This window comes from Macrobrachium rosenbergii, chromosome 9, assembly GCF_040412425.1.
Source record: "Macrobrachium rosenbergii isolate ZJJX-2024 chromosome 9, ASM4041242v1, whole genome shotgun sequence".
NCBI lineage: Eukaryota > Metazoa > Arthropoda > Malacostraca > Decapoda > Palaemonidae > Macrobrachium > Macrobrachium rosenbergii.
This window is the reverse complement of record NC_089749.1, coordinates 4,654,411-4,669,418: the sequence shown is the minus strand read 5'-3', so window position 1 is coordinate 4,669,418 and position 15,008 is coordinate 4,654,411. Positions and strand designations below refer to the sequence as shown.

Sequence of the window (15,008 nt, the reverse complement as noted above, 5' to 3'; positions counted from 1 at the left end):
GAATCTTGCATAAGACCATGTTGATTAACAATTGAAACATTTAAATGTAATAAATACAGAACTTCGAATATCTGGAAGGACTGTAGTTCAAATTAGCTAGGTATCTCAGCCTTCATGAGCAATTTCGTATCAGAACATTCACTGTACAAATGTTGCGTTTTTTGTGTTCTTGGCTTAATATTTAACAGTAGGTAGGAGGAGATAGAGGAATCACTAATAAGGACATTTAATAAGTTAAGTAATCCAGTATCAAACAAATTAGTTTCACAAGAATTTGAACTTTTGATTATTGCAACTTGAACATTTTTAAGCACTCTATATTAGACCAGGCTCCATGTGCAAATAGTGGGACAGCGATGTCACTTCTTTGAAGGTGTAAGAACTAGCGTCAGACAGGAAAACAAGATTAAAAATTCCGGGAAGTATTTCTTGATGAAGATTAAAGCCAAGAAACTGTGCAATCGGAAGGTGGGATTACAGCGTCTTGCAAAGGATGGCCTACTGCTAATCTGGCATTATGTGTAACCTTGTAACGTTTCATCTAAACTGCCTTGAAAAATATGGTTGCAAAAGATCACACTGCGTATCCAAGTAGTGTAAAGCAACAGTATTGGCCTCAAAAAGAGAATGGTTTTTTCTAGGCACAAACAAAATACATATAGCAAGCAAAAATATGGGTAGAATTTGTTTTGTTAATTCAGCTTAAGACCTGGGAGGGTAAATTGGTTAGAGGTGATAGAGAGGCAAGAGGAAAATGAGAGAGGGGGGAGAAATTAATAGAAGTTTGATGAGAGAAGGTAGAAGAGAGAAATTTAAGTGCAGAGAGGAGAGAGGTGTAAGATAAAAGGAGGGAGGTGAGAAGACAAGTAGAGGTGTAGGAGAAGAAAAGGAGGAAGCGAGGAGAGTAAGTGGTGGAGGAGAGAGGAAGGAAAAGAGGAGGAAAGATAAGAGAAAGCACGAGGAAAGATAAGAGAAAGCACAAGGCAAGAAGAGAGCGCCCAAACTAGAAAAAATTTTTTTATGTCCTGTGAAGTCATAGTGCCATCCATTACGATGGTTCCAAAAATTGCCATGAATGCTAATTACACGAGTTTAAAGTTCTCTCTCCTTATGAGTGATATGCTTTCTCAAAGCATGGACAGATTGAGCTTTTAAGTCAATCTAATTTTAGATTATCGAAATCATTACAGAAAAATTACCTTGAAATAGCAAAAACAATCAATCGTGAAATCTTCAGCCAACGCTTCACTTTTCTACCAGCAAATTGAGGGGAAGGTTTTTTTTTTTATAATTGCCTATTTGAAACCAGTACAACAAAATATTACCTATTGTAAAACCAATCAATCTTATTTAGGCGCCGTTCAAAAATTACGTAACACTTTCGGTAATTTTTTGACCAGACCCCTTGTCACGCCTCAAAACATGTCCGGACACGCAACCCCCCTCCCCCCCAGAAAATTATGTATCATCTAGTAACCCCCACCCCTGAATTAGTATGTTTCCTTTTTAGTTACAATAATATTAGTTGAAGGAAGACCTGAAATGATTATCTTCAGGTTTTCTTAGTCACTTTATGGTATGATATTAAAGCAGCAGATATATTTAAAATGAAAATGTTCTTACGTCATAATTAGAAGGGAATTAATTTAATGTGGTATTTTTCGATGTCATTTGTGCATAAAATAGAGAATGTCGGAGCTCAGAACAGGGACGAGTTCGTGATTTTCTGTCTCATGTAATACGTATAGTTGAAAATGTTGAAGTACAAATGGGTCGAGTTTGTAATATTTTTTAAACAATCATGCAAAAATTAAATGCCATGTTCTCATCATTACTGAAATATAATAAAGTCTATTGCAGAATTTTACATGTTCTTTATCTTCTACATTTGCATTCTTTTCAAAAGAAACGGAAAAAATCTGATAAGGTTGAGGAAATTATGACTGCACACCCTTCCGACCACTGCCCCCCACTGTCACTCATAACACATCACAATAACACCTCCCCGCCCTAAGGCGTTAAGTAATTTTTGAACGGTCCCTTAAGTAACATTTAGCAGTATTTAGATTATTCTTAGTTTTTATAGTCTGCTGATTATATACGGTGTGTACAAGCACAGCATGCAAAACATACCTCACATTGGTCAACATGAAAGAACCTCGGACAAAATTTCTTTCCAAATACTCGTGTTATCAGAAGTTTGCATTCATAGAATCTAGTCGGGGTTCAAAGGTTTATTAGTAAATTTAGTAATTATATTTGTGTATTTGGTTAAACATTCGACAATTTTATATCACTTCAGTGATATCTTACAGATGGGAATATAACATTTTACACTTAAGAGACTAGTCTCTTCACAAACTTTAGATTCCCTTCACACCTTTGATGTGGTTTTAGCAAGACTTTCCAGTTTAATTGTAGATTACTGCTCTCATTAAATAGATTACTACTCTAAGTAAAAATATTTTTAAACTTTGGAAATTCTCTCGTTTCTGACAGCTTTGTTTTATTAGGATATACCTCTACCTTATTTATTGATTCTCTGTTACTACCAACATTCAATGCAAAAAGTACCATAACCAACATAATTGCCAACACCACATCCGTACCTCATGAAGAAGACTAACTTAAAACACTATAACCAACAGCCTAGCAGTCACCAACACTATATGCAGCACAAATTCAACATTCTAGCAGTCACCACACTACATGCAACACAAACACCAGCTCAAATTCAACATTCTAGCTATACCCAACTGCCTAGCAGTCACCAACATTACATGCTGCACAAACACCAGCACAAATTCAACATTCTAGCTATACCCAACAGCCTAGCAGTCATCAACACTACATGCAGCACAAACGCCAGCATAAATTCAACATTCTAGCTATTCCAACAGCCTCCAGCAGTCACAAACACTACATGCAGCACAAAACGCTAGCACCACTATCCATCTCGGAAGAATTGGACCAAATGTACCATCGCATGTGTGCTGCCATTAGTCTTGCATGCGCGCAAACACGACTGACCGACATCGCAGCGAACCCATGACCTGATGTACTTGGTCCTGAATATCAGAGCTTTTTGTTAAGGATAGACTGTAGTTACAGCATCTGAGTGAATATATTTAAAGTGATGGTAAATGTTGCTTTTCCTTAGGATTGTATTGATGGTTTTAAATCAAATTCGTAAACACTGAACTGAAAAATAAATTGCGAAATGTTAAATGTTGCTTTACTTTAGCATCGTACTGCTGGCTTTAAATCAAATTCGTAAATATTGAATTGATAAATTGCTAAATGTCACTGATATTAAATATTAAAAAACAAACTGGTGAAGACCATATCTTGTTAAATGTTACTGATACTGATAAATAGTAGATTCATACACATTAAAGAACAATTTTCATTCTTTCTGGAACCTTGCTCTAATTTTTATATTAGATTCATTCTTCTAATAGATCCAGGAAAAGTCCAAGTTCCACTTCGATAAATTTCTCTTCAACCGACATTATTCTTCTACATGACGACTGGACTGAGTGCAGAGGACGGTTGAGTCAGTTCGCGAGTGCAAAATATAATTGAGGCCCGACGACGACGCGACGCCTAGAGGCAAAGCCTGAATGAGCTGCAAGGCGGCACTTCTGAGGTTTTGAAGAGCACTCTCCTGGTCTTGAAATGCGGTTGAATCTTGACTCATCTTGTCAACGAAGGCTGATCTGCAACAAAATAACTTTTAATATGGTTTCAATTATCCCTTCAGTGTAAGTGCAAACTAATGAGGATCAGCGAACCCCAGTCTGAGAGCCCTGTCAAGAGTTATTTCCAAGTAGCTAATATGTTTTATTAGTATTGGGCATTTCAGTTTCATAAAGTCTAATTGAAAAACTTCGACCCAAGTTCCAGATTTATTGTCATGCTTCAAAACTGGACATTAGTATTCTTTTAAGAGGATCAAACTTCAGGACAAAAAAAAATCAGAAGAAACCGATTCCCACAAGGAATACATGTGTTTGACTATTGTGTTTTAGAAAGAAAGATAACCCAACGTTGGTTTTGTCAACTTCCGGACGAACTACAACTTGCACTTTCAAGTTGTTTCAGTACGGATAATTCTTAGCATGCACCGTATTTCCTTTCTTAGTGGGGAATGCAAAACCGTGAGAAAATTTAGTATCTTAATCTCTTTGTTTTCACTGGGTGCTAGCGGACTTGACATCCAGAATTTCAAAGTTTTTATATATGTAGGATTTAGCTATGTTCTGGATCAGTTATGCATTATATTTAAAAGGTTCTTATCTCATCCTTAATCACTCTGTCCACAAGGAATTTCCCTCTAAAAAGAAAATAAAAAAACTACCGCTGACCTCGACTGATACCGACAAAGTTAACCAAGAGTGTTCAGCTTTACTTAACTATGTCATGATTATGCGCACAGGCAGAACTAGTTGAAATTACGACAAGTAACTTGTCAAGCAATCTTAAAATATAGCTCCGACTAAACTTTTTAAAACTAAAGCCTAAGTAACCTAACAGACCATTACGTCAAAATGAAAGTACAGTAAAGGTCAAGTAGCCTACAACTGCTCTACAGGAGTGTCTTATTCAGTGCCATGGTTTTTTGTAATGTTTTCTTTGGTTACAAAAATCTTACTTGCAAGTTTGCTGCATAAGGAATTTGAAGTTCAAGACTGGTTTACTGTCGTGAATTATTTGTCGCTTATAATTCTTTTGCTGGAGAAAAGGCTCAAAAGAATTCAATTAAAACTACTAGGGGGCAAGTCCTAAAAACCTGATTTCTTACGCGAGCAAGAGCGTCATTTTTCAATGTAAGCCACTTTTTTTTATATTCATTCAACTTTCACTTCCATAGTTGAGTTTAAGTTGATCATTTCAGTGCGTAAAGTTATCAGACTTATTTGGAGTTCCACGTTCAACGTTTACATTACCTCTAAGTTTTCAGTGTTTACTTTTCTATAAACTCTTGCAATACTATTGATAGTCAGTTCTCATGACATTTAATCAGACTCTGCAGCTCATTTCAATGTTCTATCACACTACCAACTTTCTGTGTTCACTATTATAGCAAGTAAATGTAACTACCTACCAGTAAGTTACATTGTCACATAAGTGCTATTTACTTGGACTCCAGATTTTTATTTATTTATTTATTTTTTGAGAAATGCAAATGGCTACGAAATCAAATCATGCTGAACTGAGATTATGGTCACAGTAATCACTAAATTTTTACGTCAAGGAAATTCCCACTAAGATCTTAGCCATTTCACAGTCTTTTGGGATTTTAAATCTAGCTTAAAAGTTTAAATTAGTAACCATTTCAGATTTTCCAGACTAAAAGTTGATTGGAAAAACCACTAGTTTTTGCCACGTCATTACCCATTTGCTAGTCAGAGGGGTTAAGTGGAAATTTTTGGCAAGTAGGGCAATTTTAGTTATGTCTGATTTATACAGAACCCATCACCAAAACAGGATACGATAAAAGTAAAATTTTTAATGTATTATCTACTCAACTAGTATTCAATATTAGGTTTCTTTTCAACCCCTTACTTCAAGAACGAAGCTTTGCAGTCTTCATAAACAACCCTTGGCGCCGTCGAAAAATGTTTAGATAAAGAGGCTGTTCCATAGATAGTGGTACTCCTGACCTGCGAAATCTGTAAAAGTACAAAATAAATTTACCATTAGCATTAACTCAATAATTCAGTAAAAATTAAAATATGCTTTAACCTCACCGCCCGTGGTGTTGAAAGAACCATTTTCGACGGAGAATTTAAATATGAGCTCTGCTTATACGCTTTAGTTTCATTTCCTGGGTTACCCTATTTTACAAGGTATTTGCTTTGCTTCCTGTTGCCCTGACAATCTATCCTTTTCATCCTTTATTTTAATTCAATGAGCGTCCCACATACTGTATTTAAGAGCTATCCCACTTAGTTTGTCCCCTTGATCGTCGTTATTGTGCAGTACATTTTTTTATGGGCTATAATTTAACATCTACATTCATGTGTCAGTTTCTCAAAATCCTCAAGTTCCCCTCAAGCTTCAGCCCCAAAACTGACTCTTGAACAGTTTATTAGCAACCAACTGTCGGGACTTTCAGCAGACTTTTCCTTCAGAATTCAGTATTACACTAGCCTGTGATATATTTCACTGGATCTGTTAAGTGAATTCATTGTGTACTTCTTGCCAATATCAAATATTAAAACCAGAATTTTCATCAAAAATTAAGAGAATACCAAAGAGCTATTTCAGCAAAATCGTAAAATAACGGTGACAAGGTAAATTAAATGTTCACAATAAAAGTGTAAAAGGGTACCTGTAGAAGAACTGAATATTTCAGCTTCTGATCTTCAGTTATAAAGGTCAGCCAAAGTAAGAGCCAAAGTAAGTCAACTTCACGCAACGTCGATTTTGCAGTCACATCGTAGCAATTACCGCTCAAACTAATTTAAAAATTTTATGGCTTAATATCGCCAAACCCATAGTTGATCGTGAAACTAGTAAGCAGTTTCCACAATTCACTGAAGAAACGGTAAAATAATGAGAGTTTGGTGGAACATTGCAGTATGCTATAAACTTCTTCGGAAGTGACACTTTCTTGTTATCTGTATTAGGAAACTAAACACTGATCGAGGATGTACATTAAATATTTAATGATACTAAAGCCATTTAAATATCGAATCTCGAGAAGCTACAACTTAAACCTTTCATGATGCAAGTTAAACACTTAAAACCCACATTTAACTCAAAGGAATACTTAATTCAAGCAACTAAAATCCTTAGGTCTTCCATTAAAAAAGCCACTAAGCCACAGGCTTACACATATCAGTCCGAACAAATTAACATGCAGCGAATTATCTAAAAAATCAAATCAACCTGTGATAAGTATAACTTCACTACTACCATACTACCAAGATTCCTTGACAAACAAACAACTTTACCCAGATTTTAAAATATTAAATTTAGGCCGACAAGGGCCTCACAGGGACGCATTCGTGCTGGAGTGTGTTAGGGGAACTGGGATAATGTATTTTTACAAAGAACTATAACATCACAAGTCATTAGCAATCGTGAAGGTCGCCTCTCCAAGCACTAAAAAAAAAAAATCAATATGAAATGTCTAGACTGCATCGAGACACTTCACAAAAACCCAGAAGGTTATTACATGGACAATAAAAGCTTCCCCACGAGCTTTGAAGTTATCAACCTCAAGATTTGTAATTTGAAAAACAGGCAAGGCAACGACATGTTAAACAAAAAATGAATTCGCTAAGTACCACAAGGACCAATAGCAGAACTTGCATAAGAACTGTAGAAATTTAGTCTCAGGATGAGAACTTCGTTACCAACAACCAGCACAACTGTTCAGACATTACCTGTTCAAACAAATTAACAAAATCAATGCAAGAGTAACACCACATTACTTTCAGAATAAAATTAACGTCTGCTTGACTGACGTTATTTGCTCGACAAATTGACCATTCAAGAATTTACAGATAATTATTGCTTTTCTGAGTGACTACCTTTAGCACTATTTCCGAGTGACTACTTTTGGAACTTTATTCCTATTATCGTCCAAATATACCTATTATCGTCCAAATATACTCGTCCAAATATACTCGTCCAAATATACTCAGTCCAAATATACTCTGTCATGCTTAAATCTCGGAACTTAAAGTCACTTTCAGATAGAGAAATTGAGTTATCCCTTAACCATCTATGAAAACTATAAAAGCAACCACCAAATGATTTTGTGGCTCTCACATTAACCAAATAGGTCCTCTTGCGGAGTAATAATCTCAAGTCTAAATCTACAAAGCTTTCCAAGTCCCACTCAGAATTTAGAGAGAGAGAGAGAGAGAGAGAGAGAGAGAGAGAGAGAGAGAGAGAGAGAAAACTATTGGGCATTAAGACGGTCGTTACCTATAAAAACAGCATTACCAAAAACTATTATTAGCGAATGGAAACCCTATAATTCAGTACCATCATAGGGGTATGAAATTTATAAAGACTTAACGAAATTTCCCAAAGCTCAAGAGTAAGACTACTCATTCGTGTCAATTTTAAGGACTTGTGCATAGAATATGAAAGATTCAACTTTACTCCCAAGCTCCTTTAGTTTGTTTGGGCAAAATCAAACCCAAACAATTTACTTATCCAGTTAATCTGTACTATAATGATTCAGTATCCACCATCAAGCAAGGAACTTTACCAAAACAAGTTGTGGCAAGTGTCTGACCCTGTTAGCTTTCCGAAACGAACACGAAAACCACCTGACTGTAGTTACTGTTCTGAGATTTCTAAGGGAAGGTTATCTAATTCTTAAGGCCACAAGAATACCTCTTCCACTCTTCACACTTTACTTCACTCGGATTTAGCAACCTACCAGGCTGAAATACCAATGGAACTACCTCTTACATTTCAATGTGGTCAAAAGGCAACATTCTGCCACTACCATGTTACAGAAAAACATTTGAAAAAAGTACAATCAAATGAATAAACAAAGACCTAAGAAAAGTAATGGAGAACAAGGCAGGGACTCATGCGATACGAACTTTACTGTACAGATGCCTCTCTCTACACCAAATATGTACTAGTTATAAGGGTCAGGCAATCTATGGAATGAGATTACAGTAGAGTGGCAAAGAATGCGTATAGGTAAAAAAAAACCTAAATCTTGAAAATATTCATACTGCAGTCGTCATATACGATAATTACCAGTTGCTAGAATATACCCAGCTGATGGAAAACATAGGATATGAGAAAAATACCATCACAGTATATTTTGATGACCCGAAACGCCATGAACAGTTAAGAGCTGTTAGAAAGCAGCTTGCTTACTGGCAATATTGAAATAAACTTAGGGCTTGTTTCATAAGAGTATGGATATTAAACACTTGACAAATTCTAAGAAAAAGGGCAATTCTACTGCAAGGATCCAGTATGTTCAACCATCAAGAGCAATGCAGGTACAAAGCAATTGAACTTTAGTACTAATGGCTAAAAAAAAAAAAAAATCGAGTTAGGCGTGGATTTCCGAAAATACATTACATAAGAGGGATTTGTGCTGATCCCTAAAGCTAACAGAATGAATGCTTACAACTATTAAAACAGGATACCCAGCTAAAAGGCCTTCACACAAGGGACTTTAGCTCCTGCAAGTTGGCGCGAAACCAGCCTAGTCTAAACCATTAACTGAAGGTTTCTCTAAAAGGAACATAAGACTATATACACCATTAAATTATTTCAGCACGAACATAAAATCGTAAATACCACAATTAATGAACTTTAATCAATATTTTGAACAGTTCAGCTTTCAAACGCTAGAAAGCGACTGACCTTCCTGCTTCAATTTCCTAGATGGTTCCGATCTCTTCCTTACTATAAAATCCTTGCCACGACGAACAGATCTCTCTTGGCGAGGCTTTAAAGATCTGCCTCAAGCTGCTGCCTTTACGAAAACAGGCTACTGACACGTGTGACAGACCTTTAAATGTCTTCGAGACAAACCCTGAGGCTATACTTATAAGATTTTTGGGGCTTTTGATTTCCAGGTACTTTAATCTCCTTCCTACTCCGCCCTGCTCTCTCTCTCTCTCTCTCTAAATCTTACAGCTTTTTTTTTTTTTTTTTTTTTTACATATGATCACCTTATCTATTTTGTCAGTACTTGTAGATAGATGTGTACATTTATCATTATTACACAATTAGATACTTAAAAGTATTTAATTAATGCTATAGAAATAGTATATATTCTTGTTCATTTTTCAATTACTTAATTAAAATAAACGTCTTTGCTGCCTATATATTATCTTATAACGAGGAGTGACAACTATAAGTTTTAAAAGACTATTTTTTTCAATCAAACTTTTTCCTACACCACCAATTGAGGTAAAAGTCAAGGTGCGTTTTTTTTTTCGAGAGAGGTTTCCCCTGTAGGCCTAATCCTCTCTTTTTTTAATATATAATTTATTCAGAAAACTCGTCATCAGAGCTATCAGCTATGTTGATGACAAAACTGTCAACCAACTTGTCTACAGCCACATCTTGCCGGGCATCCTCTTTTTGAAATTTCTCTACGTGCTCCGCTGCATTCTTCCAGTTTTCCGCCGTGACATTGTTCAATGCTTCTTGCACTAAAATTTTAAGGTCTGCCAGTTTGAACGTATTCTTTTTCGCTATATAAGACTTCACTTGAGCCCATATGAGCTCAATAGGGTTGTATTGGCAATGGTACGGTGGTATACGTACTATCTTATGCCCATGTTATTAATATGTCGTTTAGCGAGTACATACAGCTCAATTTTCAGCAAATCATCACTTGGCTGTTCGCCATTCTCTATCAACCAATGCTTTATGTTTTCTTTCTTCCAAGATGAGGTTGGATACTTTTCCTGTTGCATAGAATGGTATGATGCGTTGTCCATCACGATTGCACAGTTGGGAGGGATGTTCGTAGCAACTGATTCCTAAACCATTTTTCAAAAACTTCAGCATTCATCTGTTCATGGTAGTCCCCATCATTTCTAGCTTGAAAAACCAGTTCTGCATTGTTGACAAAACCGTCTTCTGTTCCTGCATGTAGAATTATCAATCGGCTTCCTTTACCGGTGGGAGGTTTTACCCCCGTAGCTTGCTGGGATGATAAGTCTGTCCAACACTTTTGAACAGTGTAATTTTGATTGACCCAAGTTTCGTCGAGATACACGAATTTCTGCCCTGACTCCTTGCGACGCTTCATCTCTCTCAAAAATCTTGACTGAGCTAAGGTGCTTACATCTCGCCTTTCCAAGAGAAATTTGCACCCATCAGCCACCTTAAATCTGAATCCTATCTTCATGGGAACCTTGCGAAGAGATTCACGGCAGCCATTAAAAGATATTCTTTCTTTTAATTCCTCTTTTATCAAGTCCAGAGTCGAAATTTCCTGTCTTTCATAAAAGGGCAGAACTGCCCTTCCAATGACGCATGTGTCAAAATCATCCAAAGCATTGACGGTTGCATGTCGAGAATTTTTCGGTGACGAAAATACAGGCTGCTCATGCTCAGAGTCTGCCCACCATTCTTCATTTAATTTGCTGCAGGACTTCTTAACTGTACTCTCGCTGAAACCTGTTGCAGCCGTCCGAGCGAGATTTTTATGGATAACATAGGCCCTCCATTCGCCTTTTCTTCTTGAAAATACCTATTTACTTTGTAGACGATTGCCTTTCTCGGCTGTGAAGATGATGTCTATCCATGTCTGTGATGACCGGAATGACTTCTTGTGTTGCGTCAAAGTCACTCTACCCTTCAGTCAGGCCAAAACGTCGTTGCCATATCGTATCCAAGCAATATTTAGTCATTGTTTCCAATCTATTATTTTTCAGAGAGAGAGAAAGAGAGAGCGACAGATCTGTCTGTATACGAATGTTTATTTTCTCTTGCCAAACTTACTGTTATGCTTTATTTCATATTTCCTTGCTTACCAATTTATTCTTTACCTACGATGTTAAGAAATCAAGGTATAATATAGAAACGAGAAATGCCTCCAGACATAATAATACCGTGATGACCTGACCACCGAAAGTGCTCCCTAGAGAAAATCTAAGCTGCTTACCCGTAGATTTAAACACACGTGGATCCGTGTGTGAGGTATTGGCAACGCCACCAAAATGAGATGCCATATTGATAGAAACTGATTCTGTTTCTTGTAATTGCTTAAAAAAACATTATCACTCGTGAACCTAAGTAATAGACTTGGAATTCAGCGTAACGAAAAAGATTTTATTTTGACATCTATAATGTGGAGAAAATGATTTTATCTCAGCATACATTTGGCATATATGCCTTACCTGCGAAGACCCAGACAACCACGCCAGAGAGATCTATACATTTTGGAAAGGGTATAAGCAACAAGCAATCCCACGTAACCTGCAGGTAGAATTTAACTATGCAGGCTTGCCTTAAGTAGCAATAATTCTTGTTCATTTAGTGACAGCTATCCAGAGGACAAGAGCCCTTAATCATCTAGACCCAAGTATCCTTTATGCGGTACAGCATATTAGTATATATTGTAATACTACGAGAATAAAATGTTTACCCAAATAAAAAACAGGCGCGGAGCTACCCTATAGAATTACCATACAATAACCTAAGAAGTCTACGTTCATTTAGTGTCTGCCAGTTTTACGAAGTTGAACGAAGATACAGTGGTTTACCATCGGTATTGAAATTAACTTAAGTTGTTTAGGAATAGTTACAGTCAAGGTTATAATCTAATCTTTGCGAAAAGCTAAGTTAATCGCTCAGATTTCTTGCATTTAAGATATTCTTTACTGGTGTGGTAAAATGTTTGACAGGTTGCCCTCGCAAATACTTGAGACGCATATAACAGACAAGCAAAGTTTGCCATTAAAGTAAATGAGGGTCTATTAAACAAAAGTTTGCCAATAAAGTTAATGAGGGGCTATTAAAACATAAGCACACCTTCCATTTTACCTAATTCCCGGAATAACATGCTACATCAAGGACACTTCCGGATTCACTGACGTTACCCGGGCTGCGGGCTATAAACACGTACCTAACGGGAGGAATCATCGCAAAGCCTTGCTTTCGCCACCGAATTAAAGCCAGCGTATTCTGTCCCTAACAGTTTCACGACGTAATTTGCCACACATCGCAAAATTTTCTAATGCCGCACGCCAAAGCTGCACTATTAAAAGTATGAATACTAAATTTTCTTTCTGCGGTCCATTTTCTTGGCAGTATCTGCATTTTAAATACTTATAAATGTTTGCATACTTGCTGCAAAAACAGCTCCAAGGTTTTCCTGTTTCACACACATGCTTCTTCCCATCAAGGCTGGCTGGTACCCCCGCAAGCACTCTCGTCAATGCTTACCCTGGAAACACCCGTACCACTCGCCAGCACCTGAATCTTCAGAAGACCAGCCATTGCAACAAAGCACTGCTGCCAAGTCACGATAATACATAAATTCGTTCATGACCCACAAGGCTTAATCTTTATCCTGAAGTTACTAAACTTAAGAAAATTATGACCAAAAGCAGCCAAGTTAAAATACCGCGTTCACCAAGTTCAAAGATTTAGATTGCGGACACTTCTGCAAATTTGTCTTTGGTACATCGTATTAATGAAAAAAAGGATTAAACAGACCATGGCTAGAGTTCTGCAGATTATAGTACATTGCAATTAAGAAGGAATTTCAGATAAAGCTTACATGCCTCTCCTTCATAAAGTTCAGAAAAAATGATAAATTATGAACCGCAGTTTTGAAAATTAAGATTCTCCTTACAGAGGAACCTTCTCCCTGTAACAAAGCTTAAATCCAAACAATCATCAGTGTCACCAGCCAGTTTACGAGAACTGGTTTATATTTGCCATGTCAAAATTTTCAAGATCCTAAAACCGCAAAGAAATACCTCATACCACATCTCGTCTAATCATACGGACAGAGTTCATACGTTTGCGATTACCAAAAGCAGGTCTCCTCCTGCCAAGGAACAACCAACCTACGAGTGCCCAATGTACCGGTTTCTTCACTAAGGCCTTACCTTGCGTATGTTCCCAAACAGCATTTCATCACCCAACACTCCTCACATACCAGGCCAAAAATTATATTTTCACTGAAAAAACTTTACACCAAAGGCTATGAAAATTTACTTAAAATATCCCAAAAACTAAATAATTAGGTTACACTTTAAATTTCTCAGAACACTTTCAGCACAGAACACAAGCAACAAACAACCGACAACGAACTTGGCGTCAAACCAAGACGCTTCTTTTCCTGAAAATCTCATCATCTTTTCGGCCAATCACAAAAGCCCAAGTCCTTACTTTCAAACAGAGGGAGAGAAAACGACCTCTGATTGGCCCAGGTAACAAACAATGGATCTCGGAATCAAACGACACTTCCAGGAATCGTGACGTCACTCAGTAACACTGACATCTGTTGAGAGCGAAAGAGACCAAACAATGCAAATAGCAAAGATACAGAAAACATGTGGAATAAATGAGCCAGAATGAAAGTGTACGTTGTTTTAGGCAGCATCCGAAAATGTCTGGATTTATGAAATATTGTCTATTGTCCATTTTTCATTTTGTGTCCACGTGTCCTAATTATCTATTAAAAACGCAATTCCACTTTTAATTGTGCACGAAAAAATCACGTTCCACTGCGAGCTGTATAACATAAAGGAACAGATACCATGATGTAATTTTCAAACAAAACTAAATCCTTAGACAAAGGCTTTCATTTTATTCTTCACGCAATGAGCATATCACCCTATTTTGCTTACATTAATGGTAAAATTGGCTTGATAAGCACGGAATCGTTATATGTTATCGCTTATAGGGAGCATTTTGCTAAAATTCTAGCCAAGGCTAGAAAAAGGGCCTTTTATGGTTGGCAAGAAAGCATAATTGATAAAAAAAAAAAAAAAATCGCAATATTTTCCAATATTCAGGATTTCATATCCTCTTGTTCTCTATATTTAAAATCGATTTTAAAAGATATATAACATCCTCAATGATTCGACTTTCAATACAGTTCCGTGATTCTTATTAAACATTCCCCTCTCATATTGATCAGGGTTGGTCCTTCTGTTTGTTCCTCATTGCACGGGTGGGTATTGTTCTCAGCTAGCACTCTGCTGGTCCCGCATTCGATTCTCCGACCGGCCAATGAAGAATTAGAGGAATTTATTTCTGGTGATAGAAATTAATTTCTCGTTATCATGTGGTTCGATTCACTTGTAGGTCCTGCTGTTAGGTAGCCAATTGGTTCTTAGCCACGTAAAATAAATCTAATCCTTCGGGCCAGCCCTAGGAGAGCTGTTAATCAGCTCAGTGGTCTGGTTAAACTAAGGTATACTTAACTTTGGTCCTTCTGTTGGAAAAACCGACACTGTTGGAAAACGTTCTTTAAAGATTTTTGTTCCTGCCCGAAAGCTGCCTATAAATAGACGGAAGACTCTTTTAGGCATTCG

General features: G+C 36.9%; 1 long non-coding RNA gene across 1 annotated transcript in view; it reads right to left on the bottom strand.

Annotated features, from left to right (window-relative positions):
• Nucleotides 1-3,691: 3,691 nt before the first annotated feature.
• The window catches only part of LOC136842036 (uncharacterized), a 64,632-nt gene continuing 53,315 nt past the window's right edge, over nt 3,692-15,008 (bottom strand). The window contains exon 3 of the long non-coding RNA XR_010854148.1: nt 3,692-3,719. This is a non-coding gene — a long non-coding RNA (uncharacterized lncRNA). The remainder of the gene's footprint in view (nt 3,720-15,008) is intronic.